The sequence below is a fragment of the Dermacentor silvarum genome, chromosome 11 (genome assembly GCF_013339745.2).
Source record: "Dermacentor silvarum isolate Dsil-2018 chromosome 11, BIME_Dsil_1.4, whole genome shotgun sequence".
Lineage (NCBI taxonomy): Eukaryota > Metazoa > Arthropoda > Arachnida > Ixodida > Ixodidae > Dermacentor > Dermacentor silvarum.
In genome coordinates, this window is record NC_051164.1 from 101261945 (window position 1) to 101274618 (window position 12674).

The 12674-nt window shown below is 49.2% G+C and overlaps 1 long non-coding RNA gene across 1 annotated transcript in view; it reads left to right on the top strand.

The window, feature by feature from the left end:
* LOC125941477 (uncharacterized) overlaps positions 1 to 12308 on the top strand; it is a 125643-nt gene extending 113335 nt beyond the window's left edge. The window contains exon 3 of the long non-coding RNA XR_007464362.1: positions 12256 to 12308. This is a non-coding gene — a long non-coding RNA (uncharacterized LOC125941477). The remainder of the gene's footprint in view (positions 1 to 12255) is intronic.
* The last annotated feature ends 366 nt before the right edge of the window (positions 12309 to 12674 follow it).

A 12674-nucleotide genomic window follows, 5' to 3' on the forward strand; every position in this document is an offset into this window, starting at 1 on the left:
TTCTAGCCCTCCACGCTCGGGCCGCGCATGCGCCGTTAATACCGAGACATCACGACGACGGCGACGGCGCTGAAATCGCTCCGAGCGTCCCTATAATTGGTATCACAATAAAGAAAAAGAAGCCTACAAGCGAGCCAAGTTGCTGCGCATTTCGAAACATTGACACATGTGGTCGTTTGTGATAGTTCGCGCCGTCATCAGAGTTTCTTCACATTCGACTGAATATATTAGTTTTTTCGCTAGTTCTAGTTTCTAGGATTTGAAGCGATGCGCGAGTGCACAACAGCAGAAAGTAACGCGTGAAAAAATCCGTGGGAGAGTGGCGCAATGTACACTTCCTGTTCACGATACAGTGAATCTAGCCGGCATTATACAGCGTCACTCCTTGTCATGGCATTAAAGAGAAAACAAAAGCAACAAAGAAAACAGTTGTAGACCTTCCGTGAACTTTAATTTCTACTCCCAGATGGCGCCAGTGCATCGTCGTGGTTCCGGAACTAGAAAGTATTCATAGCTCTGCCGTCATTCCCCTTTTGTATTTTTCATCTTCTCATTCACTTAAAGGCATTGCTCGTCCTTTAGGACGGTAATTGCTACGCACGAATGCATACACGTCGAAGACGTAACGGCGCAGAAAACAAATTAATTTGCTGTTTCCTCAAATGCCTGCAGCTCGCCTCGCGACCAGTTAGGAAGAGGGCGTAGTTAAAACTCGAGGCAGTGAAGTTGGAATGATTTTTCCTCGTATTCGGTCTCTTCGCAGCCTCGTAATGGATAGCAGCCGTTTTTTTTTCGACCGCTTAAGCACAACGGATCCGGTCGCGCCACTAGTATGCAGCATGTATGCATTGGTAGCAACTAGAGAAAATAAAACGAAAAGGCATAACAAAAGAGGCATCGGACGCTAATGATTCGTTCCTGCAGAGTGACCCGTACTCCGTGGTCCGATGGGACACGCTCTTTGGCGTCACGAAATCTATATGATAATGAGTTCGCGAGGGGGCCAGCCAACGAGCATCTGCAGCAATGCCGCGCGCCGCGTTCCTTCTCTTTTTCCCCAACAGTGGTCACGAAACTAAAAGGCCCCGCTACGAGTTTTGACGAGCATTATAATACGCTCGCAGCATCTCACTGCAAATGCATGCACTCGTGCTATCACCCCCCCCCCCTCCCCTCCCCCTCCTCCATTTATTTTGTAGCCTATCTCATTGAAAACATGTTTGTTCTATTCGACGAGTCCGCCTTTGTGTCGTCTGTTCTTCGTCTGTTCGTCGCCTGGTAATGAGAAAGAACCTGCTAGTAGTGCCTGTTCTGCAGGCCAGGATGATATCCGGTGTCTCCTTTGCTTCTGGAACAGTGACGCGGTGGTGGCGTGGCTGATAATCACGCGGCGTGCCGGGGACGTCGACGCGCGAATCCATCTTCGTACTCATTAGGACTTTCGAGGAAGCTTCAGCGGGCCGCGAGAGGAAGAAGAAGCTGAGGAGGGTTATAGCAGACGACGCGCGTCCCCCACTTTTCGTCTAAATGGGGGCCGCTGGAGCCGTCTGCTATAGCCCGGCGGCCTGCAGACGCGCCGATGAGAGCGACGACGCTGTATCACCTTCTGCTGGCTTTTGTTTAGTGTATATGCGGTTCTTGTTTCTACATCTTTTGGGTAATTTTCCTCCCGCGTCGCGTTGTGGGCGCGCTTCGCGTCGTCTAGGGGGGTCGCTGTATTTTGCGACGCGTCAAAAAGGAGAGACCGATTAGTGCGCTAATGGCCCACGGCGTACATATCTCGGCGTTATTGTTGGAAGTTATATATATCTATATATATACATACGGCCCTTCGTATCCCTCACGGCATCGTATATTAACGCCGGTGCCGTTGCCCGGTGGTCGGGCGATAACGTATTGTGTGGGCTTATATAACTCGAGAGTGAGTGTGTGTGTGTGTGTGGCGGTGAAAAGGATAAGGGGGGATGGGCGAAGGGAGGGGAAAAGATGTTGAAGGAATCGGGGCACAAAAGATTGTGCTACCTCTTTTTAATCTTGCTTTTTGTTTTCAAACCTCTGTCTAATCTCTACCATGCCGCCGAGATTAAGAGAGAGTTTGCTGTGTAACAACCAGCCACACTTGATCACATCCGATTTTCGTTCTCTGAAGCTGGCCCGCAGCCCTGGCAGTCTAGCGTTGCCTTCCCACAGGCGCAGGTGAAGGGTAAAACAAGAGGACAGATACTGTAACTGTTGGTTACTTCACGTATACGAGAGGCTTAGTTAATGATTCTTACTAGTATGCCCCGTCGAGTGAAATTAACAGAAGAGAAATGCGTGAACTGCGAAGCCGAAAAATGCAGTTGCAAACAGTTCTCTCTTTTTTTTATTATTTCTCTCTGTCTGTCTCTACACTGAATGGGAATTCATCTCTGCCCCATCTTCGTGACGTCACTCTCTGAGTCTTGTCAAAGGGCATATCCGCCGGCGACAAGAACGTCCATGTGTTGTTGGATGTCTATAGACTTCCCATCCCATCCACGTACTTTATATTGACGAATGTCTACCAGATGTGCCCAGGATTCTGTAGATATCTGTCCCGTTCCGTCTATGTACTTCCCATAGAAAGCGCGAATGCAGGAGGCTATAATACTATATATGCACTAGAACTATGTACACTGCAGACTTTCTATATACACTCAGAACTCTACTCAACGGCTGTAGACATCGCGTTTATATACTTTCTAAGAGGGCGAATGTACAGCCTCCCGCATTTTTAGCTACGTCGCGTGAGAACACTATAATATGGTCGTACGTCGTCCTGAAGGGAAGATCGCATTAGACGACTCTTGCACAGGAGAGTGCTTGGTGCACTCGAGAGTACTTCTGCCGGTCTCCCTGATTATCGCCGCTTAAAGGACGCTAAAATGACGCGTGATGGACGCTCGCGCGATATACCTAAACATGCGGGAGGCTGTACAACGGACGTCTACAGGATGTCTACAGACTTCCCATCCCATGTGTGTACTTTGTATTGCCAATGCCAATTTTTGTCAAGACTGCACCCTTATGAGGCTAAGAGGCTGTGGCGCTCTGGTGATGTACGCGAGGTCGAGGGTTCAGTTATTCTCAACGGCGGCGGCCGCATTTCGATGGGGGCGAAATGCGAAAACACTCGGCGCGGTTCCTACCGGATTGTCCTTTTTTTTCGCCGGTGATCCTATACGTCGCCGGCTAATGGTCGTGTCTCGGGATTTCATTGACGTCGTGACGTTAAAACGACGCCGATAGGGGCAACTCATTTTAGCCGAGGTCGATATAGCAGTGCTTGTACCGCGAACAGCGAGCGGGTCATTTATTGACGCAGTCTCGGCGCGCTTTCGAAAAGACCGCACATTTACGGCTGTCCCTGAGCTCTGTGAGCTTTGTTTCGTTCAATAAACGGAACAGAGTTCAAAGTTCCCCTGAGCAAGGCCTTTTCGTCAGTAGAAATTGATTGAAGGCGGGCGCCTAATGAAACACAAACCTACCTTGATTTATGTTATAGTAGTGGATAAGTTCAAACGGTCAGCCACTTCTCTTAATATCTTTTCGAAAACTCTACCGCCTAGAGGGACGGACAGGTGGAGAGGTTTGAAGTAGGGGCTTCCTATACTGCTAAATGGCCGTTCATATCTGCATGGACTTAAGTGCTATGAGTGATGATAATTACTAGAAATGACTAAATTACGGACAGACGCTGGTGCTCGGCGTATACAGCTTTGACATGCGTTTTCTCATTTTATAATCACCATAATACTTCGAAATTAACGGAGATATTGTTCTTAAAGGATACATCCCCAGTTTAGGCATATATTAAGTGTTTGTCTGACGATGGTGACTTAATGGCATCTCCTTTGAAATGGCGTGCTGTCAAATAGTCACCTATCCTGCTAGATTTAATCAGGTATGCTATACATGTTTTCGTCTACCATTTTGGTATAGATCTTGCTCTTTATTTTTTTCCCCTAGAAATTACCTTGTACCGCTACCTATGACTGTAACAGATCCGGTCGCGTCAATTTCTTCCGTGCTTTTTTCCCACGAATATTCAAACGTTTCTTGGTTGTCTCGACTGCTGACCGGTTCATGCTTCCATCCACTTTAAACCCAAGCGCTTCTGGAAGGTGCACGTTACCTACGGGTCTCAGTAGGTGAATCCCTTCGCATTCCATTAGGATGTGCTGAAGGTCTCCGGAGTTTCGCTGCATCATACACGTGCCCCATCTAGTTCCTGACATTTACTCCGGTATGTTGTTGTCCTTAGGCAACCGGCTCGAGCCTCAAATAGCAAGGCACTGCTCTTCATTGCGTTATCGTGCAGATTTTCCTTTCTAATGTATTTATTCTCATTCTTGTAAATCTCCATGCTCCTTTTTGTTTTCATTCTCTGTTTCCAATTCACTGTCTCTGTTTCTCTCACTTTCTTTCTTTTGGTTGTCTATTTACAGTTTCAATTATCCTGTACTTGGTTGCCAACTGTCTTTTGTTCCTCTGAGCGACGCCTGGCCGTCAAAATTAATCAGACGCCTGTCACTACTGCGCCTAGCATAGCTTCCGTGCGGTTTCTTGGGCGTTATAAGCTTTCGTAAGTCATCGATCACCATCACGCTTTCGCTCAGCGTGATGACAATCAACGACAAACGCATCTATACCGGCAAAGGAGTATAGGTCGTGTGCAAGCGAGTTTGCTTCTTCGCAAACGTGTACATTACTACTCGAGCCACGCGTGGCGTTACGCTACGCCATGTCAGAAAGGACGGTCGATTTCTGCATGCGGCTGCGAGGGGCCGCCGTTGTTAGGCAAGTTGTAGCCACTACACACAGAAGGACAAAAAAGACTAAATCAAAAGCAATTTCTGCGGAATGTTTTATTTCTCTTAAAGAGAAAAAAGGCTGTCGTTATGCGAATCGAATCCTTTGCACGGGAGAATAAGTAAAAGCCGTTGTGTGTGTGTGTGTGTGTGTGTGTGTGTGTGTGTGTGTGTGTGTGTGTGTGTGTGTGTGTGTGTGTGTGTGTGTGTGTGTGTGTGTGTGTGTGTGTGTGTGTGTGTGCGTGCGTGCGTGTGCGTGCGTGTGTGTGTGCCGCACCTCCTCCCTCCCGCGCGGCTTTCCCGCTTTTCCTCCTTTCACGGGGGAGATTGAGTCGCCAGTTGCCCTTGCGCCCGGTCGCAAGCTACGCAGTTGGTGCCGCAGCTAAACGTCGCCTCCCCTCCCTCCGTCCTATCCCCCCACGGCATTTCGTACGACGGAAGACGTCGCGTTTGCTCTCCGTCGTGCGTTAGCTCTCCGTGATAGCGCGCGTCCTTCGCGCTCCTTCACTCGCACATACAGCATGCAGCGCGCGGCGACGATTTTATCGCACTTGGACTTTATACGGAACCTCACGGCGACGACGACGCCGACGGCAGAAATCCGCTTGGAGTGTCCATATAATTGCTATCGCAATAAAAGCAGTGAGTAAGATCGTTCTGTTCGTTTTCCATTATACTCCGCTACTGTCGGTTTGCTTAGTGGGAAGCATGGTGGCTTCCAATTGCTTTCGCGCTATTGTAATAAACCTCATATGTCTGCTCCGGTGACTCAGTGTCTATGACATTCTGCTGGCGAGCATGATGAGGTCGTGGGTTCGATTCCAAGTTGCGGCGAGTCAGATTAATGAAATAGCACCCCATAACGTCCATGTAAATTAACTTTTCTGCTCTCACTGTTTTATTGCGATAGCAATTATATGAACACTTCTACCGGATTTCTGCCGTTGCCGTCGCCGTTGCCGTCGCCGTCGCCGTGAGGTACCCTATAGATAAAATCTTCGCCGCGCGCCGTATGCCCGAGCGGAAGCGTGCGGGGACGCGCGCTATCACGGAGAGCGAACGCACTCAATCACCCACGCGCAAGCAAGGAAGCGGGAAGCCAGCGCTGGAGGGAAGCGCGCGGGGGGGGGGGGGGGGGGCGGCGCACTTCTACGCTGCCAACAACCGCGCTCGTCGCTCGTCCGCACCGTCTCTTATCTCCACACGGCTCTGACCTTTATGCGCCGTGCATTCGCCGCTCAGTTTCCGTTGAAGCGATAGACCGCACGTACCTTCGCCCGCTGCTGCGGCGTATATATGCGCTTGCTGCCAGCGTTTTGACAGTCGTTGTCTGCATCATTCAGTGTGATCTATTCATGTTTGTTTGTGCGCGCTCACACCACGCTTGTTCAATCAGTTAGTAATAGTCGGGCCACATTTTCCAACGCACGCTACACATGCAATGCTCCCCGGGTCGGCAGTGCAGCGCTACAGGTGTGTCCCTTCGCACGCGCTGCCCACGGGAAGCGCTTCTCATCAACACCACCGTTTCACACGCACCTCCTCGTGGTCATCGAGTCTCTCTTCATGTCGCTCTACTTACGCCGCAGCACACCTGCTTACTTAATCAGCTCATGTTTACTACAATTCATATTGCTACCAAAGCCACTCACCTTACTTCGTATGACATTGCTGTGTTGCTATCGCATTCATTGCTTCGCCCTTAGGGCGAAACTGTGCCATTTTTTTAGATGCGAAGCAGCTTATGGAGGGGGCTTTGTTCGTCCCTCCGTCCCGCGGCGTCCCACACCCCCACAGCGCATGCGCGTCCCCTCCCCCTCCCCCTCTCCTCTCCTACGCTCCCCCTTTCTCTCCTCTAGGAATTCTCTACGGAGCGGCGCCCGCGTCCCACACCCCCACAGCGCATGCGCGTCCCCTCCCCCTCTCTCCCCTCTCCTACGCCCCCCCCTTTCTCTCCTTTAGGAATCCGGAGCGGTGCGCACGACAGGTGGTGCGACAGCTGCATACTCCGCTGGGGGCACCTCGGTAGTTCCGCGGTATGAAAATGACGGAGCGCGCGCGCCTCATTCTCTCTCCTGCGCAGCGCCGCGATGAGCGCCCGGGCCGCTGCCGCGAAACCACCTCCCGCTCAAGCTAACCATTTCCCCGCTGCTTCGCATCCACACATGGTTCCCTTTAGTGGGTGATGGAGTAATTTTTTTTCTGTTCGGAAGCTGTTAGATGTCCTCTTCAGAAACTGTTGTCGATATCCTTCCGGGAATTCAAAGCGGTCCACAATATGCGCATTTCAAATTATTATTATCATTAGTAGTAGTATTGTTGTTGCTGTTGCATAGAAGAATATTGTTACATTGTCGTTTTTTATCAATGCCTGTTTGCATAGCAGACCATTATAATTAGAAACGTATGATAACCATTGTTGAAGCTGCACGTGGGGGCTGGGATCTTTTTCAGGCGTGCCGTCCTGTAGTCCTTCTTCTTGCCTTGAACCGTCAAGAAAAGTAAATGCTCATTCGATACTCGATTAGTTAAAAGCAATGCTGTCTATGAGGTAGTTTACGAACAGTCCCAAACTAAGTATCCTTTTTAGCTGTTCCTGATTTCTTTTGTATTTATATCTTCAGGCACATCTTATTAATAAAGCACCTCTAACTATTTATAAAGAAAATGGATAAAGTACATCCATTCGGACGATTACTGTCTTCGAATTACCAGCCGCGATGAGCAACTGTCAAATATATCCCTAAGTTTCAAAGCCTCTTCCTAAAAGCACTCATACCTATTTTTAAAGTGCGCCGTACCTCTCGAGTAAGAAAAGCCATCTCAGAAGCCATTTTCTTTTCCCGAGGCTATACTATTACCACGGCCACGCAAAATAGACCCAACCCAAACAGAAGGCGACTATGAGAATATCGCAGTCGATGGAGTGTCTTCGACGTAATACCCGTATCTCGACAATTGACAGGTTGTTTCAGGACTCTTCTCAAAAACGTCCGCGCACATTTTCACCCCGAAAATGTGCGTCGGCCCGGTCGTCTCACGAACATAGCGCCATCTCGAACGTCGTCGCATGTATGACCCCCAAGGCCAGCGACACATACTAAGCCTACTTTATTCTTTTTATCACTCTGCACCGAAGAACCGGTGTGCACTTTACCTTATCGCCAAGAGCTTTCGCATGGCCGAGCCGGCACCGTTCTCACACAAGGGCGATAAGTATATATATAACCGACGAACAGAAAAGCACGAAGCAACGACGCACGTAAGCAGACGAACCAGACAGACGTAAAGCAGACGAATCTCGTCGTCTGCAGTTCGAAACTCTGAAATGGCTACTCGTTTCCCGAGACCATGGCTAAGGTCTGGTCGTAGGGCACGGATCGCGCGCGCCCTACGTCGCTATCTTCCGCTTAATACGACCACGCGGAGTAAGATAGGCCTTTTGAAAATCAGGAGCCGCCCGGCTCGCCAGTTCCTCGAAAGCTTCGCCGCTCGCAACGTCCCCTCTCCAGCGTGGAAGGGGACGTTGCGTTTAATGTAATGGAACCATTTCGAATTCAATTTGAGACATCCATCGGCTTTCGCCTTTTATGTCTGCAGCGGGGCCCAGCACGGAAAGATTCGTCCATCCCGTCTCGCTTGATAACTTTTTTTTTTTTTTTTTGCTTTGTCTCTTCATTTCGTTCTTCGCATCGGTGTAGGTCAGAGAGGTCCCGTTTCTGTGGCCGATCGTTGCCGCCAGGAGCCTCTTTCATCGCTCCATCCCGTTTATTATTATTTTTTTTTCTTCGTGTCGCCAGCGCCGCTGACTATGATAATTTCCCATATAGAAGCGGCTTCACTCGAAGTAGAGTTCTTAGGCGAGGTCTCTGTATAGACGCTCCTCAGTTCAGGCCTTCGTAGAATAACTAAGGCAAAAGAAAAAAAAAATAAAGGAAAGGAGGCCCAGAGAGGCACGAAAGAGCACTTCCGTCGAGTATGGGGAGAGAAACCTCGAAAATTCGAGAACACGTTCTGTAATCTAAGGGCCCTCCTTAGGCAGGACCAGAGACGGAGGAAGTGGACGACTTCACCCGAGAGCTTTCTATATAGCTGGCTGTAGCTGCCCTCATGGAAGATAACGAGCAGAGTGGTCTCCGGAGCTGTGTGGAGAGAGAGCCCGAGATTGACTTTCTCCGAGGTCTATTTCTTGTGCCCCTTTTTTTTTTTAATTTGATCTCTCTCTCCCTCTCTCTCTCTCTGCAATTTTTCTACTGCCCCGCGTCTTGACCAAACGGGCGTACGATTAGTTAGCCACTACTTAGAGAATGACGTTGGGGAGGCGTAGGAGCAATCTGGCGCGATTCGTTTTATTCCGTCTGTACATAGATGCAGGGAGATGATGGAGAAATTTGACACAACTTCACAAGTTTCCTTTATTCTTTAAGTTGATTGACGCAAAAGCGATTGTGTGTGTGTGTGTGTGTGTGTGTGTGTGTGTGTGTGTGTGTGTGTGTGTGTGTGTGTGTGTGTGTGTGTGTGTGTGTGTGTGTTGTCACACACACACACATACACACACGCACGCGGACACACACACACGTACACGCACACACACACACACACACACACACACACACACACACACACACACATATGCCACAATATATATTGTGGCATATGTTTCAGCCTCTCTGACGTGGAATCGTGCGCTGTTTACAGTATACCTCGCGCGCTGTCCTCCAACTTGATTGTGGACTTCCTGTTCATTATTCTCTGTGTACTATTTTCTTTCTTTTTACGTGTCTCATTTGTTGCCGTCCATGGTATTAAACGCAATCCCTATATTGGTCTTTTCATTTTTTATCAGTCAGCAAAAGACCATTAGGTTTTTCCTATCGTGACCTCTGCCCTCGAGTGTGTCTTCATTTTTCCATTTCTATCCGCGATGCCTCCCTCGACTTCGGGTCGATCCACTCCTCCTCGTCTGCCTACCAGTGCGTGCGAGCTCTGTCGAGTGCGCATTTTTCTCAGCTTACTTCGATACTTGGGGCCTTTGCACGTTCGGCTTCTCGGTCTGTGACCGTTCGTCGGTATCGTTGTTTCCGTTTCACGTAGTCTACTCAAGTACACCCTACCTGAAAAAAATATAAGAATGCAACGTAAAGATCAACCTCCAATTGCCGACAGCGGTCGGCTGGTCTTTACTTTTTGCGATAGGCTGTATAGACGTTCCTCCGTGGACGTGCCGCGTCTCAAGGATATGGTTCGAGGAGTACATATAGGCGTTCCTTTGATGTTTTGAAATGTCCGGACCGGCGATATTCCTTCGGTCAGACGCGTTCTTCATTCCAGCGGTCCCCTGAGCTCGTGCGCTTACTATTATTAGCTTGTTTTTTGTCTTTGGCGAGGCTATGTCGCTATCGGCCGTTTGCGTTTCGCTGTGTTTGACTTTGCTTTTGCCGCGGTCTGTATAGACTGTTCTTTGTGCGTATATCGCGCCAGAGCGAAGAGAAGCGGGCCGTACGATATTCCGCTGGGCCACGTGTTACAGCGAGTGGTCGTGTGTGTAGCGTATCTGCTGGATGTGCGGCTGCTGGAACGCATAACGGCGCCTCGGGCTTTGAGGTATTTTTTTTTTTTTCGGGGCGCCGGTCGAGGCGCCTCTGCACCTCGAAAGTTGGCTTCGCTTGCGCGAGTTTTCTAGTCACGTAGTTCGTGTTTGCCAAACGACAGCGCCGAAAGGGAGCGGTCCGAAAAGATAAAAATGTTTTATAAAAGAAGAAGCAGAAGAAGAAAATCTGCCCGTTTGTATGTATACGAGAAAGGTGCGGGGTGCGCGCGTGTGTGTAAAAGTTTTTGGTTGACGTCCGTCGGGCTTTGAGGCCAAAGTGGCATGGAACTACGCGAGACGCCTGCTTCCGGTGCGGCTGCTTGCTTGCCTCGTGTCGCAAGCACCCGAAAACTTTGCCTTCTCGTTTGTCTTTCTTTCTTTCTTTCTTTCTTTCTTTCTTTCGAATCTTCCTTTCCCGCTTTTGGCGTGCAAGATGGCCCAGCCGTTTGTTGCCCGTCAGCCCCGTCGCAGCGTGGGCGGCGCGTGCGAAACAACAATGTTGCTCGAAAGAGACATCATTCTCGCGTTGATTTAGTAGCCATTCGTATGCGCGTCCTGTCCTGTATGGCCTGCCGGCTCCGCGTCGCGTTCAACGGCTGCCACTCCCCCCACCCTACCTTCATAGTACGCGGGCGCGCACTGCAAGGCACGACCCGTCTGTGTAGTTTTTGAAATCCCATGTCTTGTCTCTGTGGGCGACGCCGCCCACGTTTTTTTGTCTTCGCCGCGGTGGGATTGAGCGACAGGTGCTCTGAAACCGCACGTTGGCGTTGCGGGGAGAGAGCGTTGCTCGAATGCTTAGCCTACGGTGCCTCGATGCCCTCCTCCCCCGCCGCTCCGTAGGGAGAGGAGGACGTCGGGGGAGGAGGACATCGAGGCACCCTAGCTTGGTCGGTCTAGGGTATAGGCGCCTACTCAGCAGGACGGGGCGTATCAAAAGTTTACTGTTTTGTCGCTGCCGCCTGGAGAAGCAGCAGCTGCCTCTGTTATGGCGGCCAGCCGCTTCTCCGGCATTCAGATCCAAATTTATTCGGTTTCAGAAATATTTGCAGGCGTTTGCATCCTTAGAACTGTTTGAGTCCTTAGCTGCAAGCTATATTGACGGGTCTGAATTTCACGGTACGTACATTCGTGCAAGATAAGGTTTATGCAATTCGCAGTAATTGCGATCGTACGCGAGTATTTATACGAACGTGATAATGACGACATGTTAATAAATATTATCGTAGACGTAGCTAATCGTGTTCTGGGAGTGGGACTTGATGACATATGTTGACATCTTAAATTGGACTCAGAGGACACATGTTAGAGCACAAAGACGGCGTTCTTTCGTTGTCTGAAAGCGTTAATTAGCCTCCGAGTGTTTAAAACAACCTCGGATTCTTTTATAGTTATCGGTTTGCTTCCGATAGTTGTAACTAATAAAAAATTACCCCCCCCTCCCCCTCATTCTCTTCGCTTATTCTAGGTATACAAGTATGTCATGTGAACTACTGCAATTGTTAGTGCCCCTGTATCCTCAGGTCTAAATATATGAATATTGTACAGCTTACACCATTATCCATCGGTGCTCTGTGCATGATAAATATACGTAAGGCAATAACTTTACAGAGTCTCTACGGAAGGAATATTGCGCTTACAATGTTCGCTTTGAGCTCTTTGTGTTCGGATAGAATGTCCAGATGCTATGGTAAGAATTCACGTCGAGGCAGAAGTTTTTCGCATGAGCGATAACCAAGATCACGCTCATATAGAGCCTGCGTAAGCATTATCTTATCGCAAAGCGATTGCCGAAGCAATCTTTATATATATTTATTTATTTGTTTCTTGCAGTGCTGAGAACGTCGGACTCAGCCAGGACACTTTCTCTGCATTTTCAATTTGGTAAGTTCTCATTGCACGCCTCTACATTTTTTTGTAACTTCAACATTTGTTTTTCCTGCATCCTGAGTGACAAACGACGCGTCACAGACGGCCACCACCGTTTTTTTTTTCTGTTCACCAACAGCACTCGTACCATTTCGAGCTCTGCAAAGTGGCCCGTTTCGTTCGTGGACTCGCAATATTATGGTCTCGTGCCGCTTTGAAAAAAAAAACTGAAAAAAGAAAAATGAAAACACATATAAATGACCCAGCGTCACTCGTAAATGTACGTATATGTATCGTTCCGTCCAAAATATTACCAGGCCAACGCGCGCGCTCGGACATTACTTCGTAGCCGCGACGACCCAGCACGCCGCTCCATAAACCAC